General features: G+C 61.9%; 1 pseudogene; it reads right to left on the bottom strand.

The window, feature by feature from the left end:
* Positions 1–5,000, bottom strand: part of LOC126435154 (large subunit ribosomal RNA) — an 8,524-nt pseudogene that overhangs the window by 2,245 nt on the left and 1,279 nt on the right.

The raw sequence follows: 5,000 nt of genomic DNA, 5'->3' as shown, positions 1-5,000 counted from the left end.
CACGCCCAGATAGCAGGCGACTGGTGTCGGCGACCCACTGATGTTGGCCACTGACGGCGGCAGAAGATGACAGTGCCGCACCGTCAATGGCGATGTGTAGGCGCGCCGCCCACATTTCCCCAACCTGCGTTGACGATTTGAGGAGGTGGCCCTCCCACATTAGGTGGCGCTCCAGCACCTCGATCTCACGCTGCACCTCATCCATGCCTGCACCGTCGCAGGCTGGCCCTATCTTCTTCAGCGCCAGGAGACGGGACCGACGGAGGGTCGGACCCATCCATCGGCAAGATGGAATGCCGAGGCCCCCCTGGGCAACAGGAGCGTGGAAGTATCCCAGGGGGGTGTCCGCCGGAAGGCGGAACCATCTCCTGACGGCGGCCCGGATGGTAACGTCGGCCGACTTCAATGCACCCACCCGGGTGCGGCTGAGGGCCAGCCCGTGGTACAGGCCAGGGAGAAGTACGTTGGTGAGAGCGTGGAGGCGCTGTTGCGGCTTCAGCGGAGCTCGGGAGATGACGTCAAGCTGCTCCACCAGGTGGCTACGTGGATTAAAGACACAGCGACCCGCCGTGGAAAATTGCAGCCCCAGGTACCGGAAGGTTTCACCCACACGCAGGGCAGGCATGGTGGTATTGCCTGCTGTGAAGGTGACATTGCTGTCCACCTTCACCTTCTTCTCGCGCCCTGACGCGACTAAGGCGAGGGTGAAACACTTCCGGGCGTTGATCTGCAGCCCCAGGTGGGCGAGGGCTGCGGTAGCTGCGTCGATGAGGGACTGCAAGCCCCTCGGGGTCGCTGCAAACAGCAAGACGTCATCTGCAAAGGCCGCAGCGTTGACTCTGCGACCGAGGATCCGAGCTCCGATGTGGGAGGGCAGTTGGCCTAAAACGTAGTCCACCGCAAAGTTGAACAGGAGGGGGGAGAGGGGATCGCCCTGGCGAACGCCCCGTGCTGGCTGCACAGACACGCCCACGCCGGCGCCGTCCGCTATCACTGTCGTGCTGCCCTCGTAGCACCGCTCGACATACTCGACAAAGCAATCCGGCAGGCCATGCGCCTTCAGCACGGGGCGAAGGGCAGCATGATCTACCGAATCGAATGCCTTAGATACGTCGATCGATGCCACAAAGACAGAGCGGCAGGAGCGAACTGCGTCGGTGAGAGCAGTGTCCAAGATGAAGGTATTTTCCAACATCCCATCCCGAGGGATGAATGCCCGCTGACGTTCGTCCACAGCACATGCGCGCATCAGGCGTGACGCGAGAACCTTGTGAAAGGTCCGCGCCAACACCGAGCAGACCGTAATGGGGCGAAAGTCAGCGGGGGATGTTGGTGCAGCCGTTTTCGGGAGAAGGGACGTCCGCGCGCGAAGCAGGCGTTCCGGAAGGGCGCGGGCCAGAAGGAAGAGATTCATCACTTTCACCAGGACTTCGTGCGGCAGGCGCCGCAACTCCGCTGGGGTAAGGCCGTCCGGCCCGGCTGCTGATCCCCTGGGCGGCAACGCGGCGGCGACCTCCTCATGTGTGACCGGCCCCCATATGCACTCGAGAGCGACAGGCTCTGAGTGCGGGAGGAGGCGGTCACGAATGAAGCCCGCGGTGGAGATGGGCTTCTTGGTGAAGAGGTCCGCCCAGAAGTCCAGCAGACCAGGGATGGCAGGTGGCGGCTGGAGCAGGGTGCCATCCAAGAGGCCGTGCACGCAACGTGCACGCGACCGTCGGAAGGCATCCTGCGTTCTCGCGTACTCCCAGCGGCGCCGCTTGCGCTTCTGCGTCGGCGGCGCGGCAGGCGGCCGCTTCGATGGTTGGCGCGGCCGCTGTGTCCTGGTGATCGATCTCTCCCCTCTGGACCCGACCGACGCAAGGGCATCCGGGAGCATGCCCAGGATGACATCGGGCGGCGTGCCCCGCCCCAGACCTATGACACGATCCAGGGCAGAGAAACGCTGGGCGGAAGCGGGTAGCTCCGCCAGATGCTCCCAGATGGCGGCGTCAGTCGGCCCCTCCGGCGGCGGCCCGGTGGTGTCGGCCGCGAAGTCCTCGGCTGCGTCGACGGGCGGCGCAGCGGCCTCACCCGCGTCAGGCAGCGGGCTCGCTGCTCCCCGGCGGGACGCCGGCTCTTCCCCCCGACCGATCTCAAGCGCCTCCATGAATTGGCGGACAAGCTGCTTGTGGGCAGCTTGCCGCCGTCGGCACTTGATTGCCTCGAGCGTTCGGTCGGGGAACATCCTGATGAGTTCTTGATTGACGAAGAAGAACCGGGCGTCCCTCTCAAGGAACAGTTCGGCCTCCGCCTTGGCGAGCGACAGGACTTCTTCCTCCGTCCACCTCGCGCGATGCCTCTCCGTGACGATCTCCGCGTTGGCGGCCGCAAGATGTTGGCGGCGGCGATGGACCCCGAGACCGTTCTTGGTTGTAAAGCTGCGGTGGCACTCACTACAGGTATACATAGCTGCAAAAGTTACAAGATTTTCGGCACGGCCGGTTGGCCGGCTAGGTGCTGGGGGAGTTGGGGTGGCACCTTCAGCGGAAGGGCCACCACTTATTCTCTGCTTACTGCCCCCAACTAAAAAAAAGGGATAGTGCGAGGGGGGGCTGGTAACCCCCCCAAGCCCCTGGTGCGGTCTTCCACTCTGCGAAATCAGCGGGCCCACGAGAAGGGGAGAAGACCGCAGGAGAGGAGAGGCTAAGAGGGCTAGGCCCATGTATTGCGCATCACTCTCCCTGTAGCTATAACCCAAGGAAGGCACCTCGCAGCAGCAGCACGACTACATCAAGACCGCACTTCGAAAAGCCAAGTCCGGATGCAGCCACACCGCCGCCACTTGGCCAGATTAAGAGAAGTCATAGTTAACTCACGCCGTTTACCCGCGCCTTGCTTGAATTTCTTCAACGTTGACATTCAAAGAGCACTGGGCAGGAATCGCTTTTGGACGGAGGCTGGATACTAAACGGGGTACCCCCACAAGCACCAACCACGCGACCCGACCCCCGGGAACCCCAGTTAACGAGTAGACGTGAGTGTCACCGTACCACAGCAGGGTGGTCACCGACGAGAACCGCCAGATCGCTTACCCAGCCGGACCTGTGGGATGACTTTCGTGTTACGCCCGAACCCCAGGCGGCAGGGACACTAGGGACGCGGCGGAAAGAACAGCGCCGCCACCTAGTGTGGGACTAGTCACCGGGGACGACACCCGGCGGCCGCCAGAAATGAAGGCGCAGGCTATCGGCACTGATATATAAAAATGGGCCGTTCGCCATGCACACAACAAAAACCTACCAGGCGGCCGCCACGGAAACAATAGCCACAGGACCTGCGTCCCAGGTGCAGTGAGAAAGGTTAGAACCACCAGTCTCGGTCGCACCTATGCCCCTCCGTGAAGCGGTTACTGTGCGGGTGTACCCGATGGGTTAATGTCCAGTCACCCTGAAGGGGATACCTGGACGGCGCCCGAATGAAGTCCAATGTAGTGGAAATCACAGGGCGTCAACACCCGCTAGGGCCATCGCAATGCTTTGTTTTAATTAGACAGTCGGATTCCCCCAGTCCGTGCCAGTTCTGAGTTGATCGTTGAATGGCGGCCGAAGAGAATCCGCGCACCCGCGCGCCCCCGGAGGAGCACGCTAAGGCGGACGCGGCCTCGCAGCAAGGAAGATCCGTGGGAGGCCAAGGCACGGGACCGAGCTCGGATCCTGCACGCAGGTTGAAGCACCGGGGCGCGAACGCCGCGCAGGCGCGCGCATCCTGCACCGCCGGCCAGCACGAGGCCAACCAACGGCGAGAGCAGACCACGCCCGCGCTAAACGCCCGCACTTACCGGCACCCCTACGGCACTCACCTCGCCCAGGCCCGGCACGTTAGCGCTGACCCACTTCCCGACCAAGCCCGACACGCCCCGATCCTCAGAGCCAATCCTTATCCCGAAGTTACGGATCCAATTTGCCGACTTCCCTTACCTACATTATTCTATCGACTAGAGGCTCTTCACCTTGGAGACCTGCTGCGGATATGGGTACGAACCGGCGCGACACCTCCACGTGGCCCCCTCCCGGATTTTCAAGGTCCGAGGGGAAGATCGGGACACCGCCGCAACTGCGGTGCTCTTCGCGTTCCAAACCCTATCTCCCTGCTAGAGGATTCCAGGGAACTCGAACGCTCATGCAGAAAAGAAAACTCTTCCCCGATCTCCCGACGGCGTCTCCGGGTCCTTTTGGGTTACCCCGACGAGCATCTCTAAAAGAGGGGCCCGACTTGTATCGGTTCCGCTGCCGGGTTCCGGAATAGGAACCGGATTCCCTTTCGCCCAACGGGGGCCAGCACAAAGTGCATCATGCTATGACGGCCCCCATCAACATCGGATTTCTCCTAGGGCTTAGGATCGACTGACTCGTGTGCAATGGCTGTTCACACGAAACCCTTCTCCGCGTCAGCCCTCCAGGGCCTCGCTGGAGTATTTGCTACTACCACCAAGATCTGCACCGACGGCGGCTCCAGGCAGGCTCACGCCCAGACCCTTCTGCGCCCACCGCCGCGACCCTCCTACTCGTCAGGGCTTCGCGGCCGGCCGCAAGGACCGGCCATGACTGCCAGACTGACGGCCGAGTATAGGCACGACGCTTCAGCGCCATCCATTTTCAGGGCTAGTTGCTTCGGCAGGTGAGTTGTTACACACTCCTTAGCGGATTCCGACTTCCATGGCCACCGTCCTGCTGTCTTAAGCAACCAACGCCTTTCATGGTTTCCCATGAGCGTCGATTCGGGCGCCTTAACTCGGCGTTTGGTTCATCCCACAGCGCCAGTTCTGCTTACCAAAAGTGGCCCACTTGGCACTCCGATCCGAGTCGTTTGCTCGCGGCTTCAGCATATCAAGCAAGCCGGAGATCTCACCCATTTAAAGTTTGAGAATAGGTTGAGGTCGTTTCGGCCCCAAGGCCTCTAATCATTCGCTTTACCGGATGAGACTCGTACGAGCACCAGCTATCCTGAGGGAAACTTCG

Source organism: Schistocerca serialis, unplaced genomic scaffold (genome assembly GCF_023864345.2).
Source record: "Schistocerca serialis cubense isolate TAMUIC-IGC-003099 unplaced genomic scaffold, iqSchSeri2.2 HiC_scaffold_1196, whole genome shotgun sequence".
Classification (NCBI taxonomy): Eukaryota; Metazoa; Arthropoda; class Insecta; order Orthoptera; family Acrididae; genus Schistocerca; species Schistocerca serialis.
This window is presented reverse-complemented; position numbering and strand designations above follow the sequence as displayed.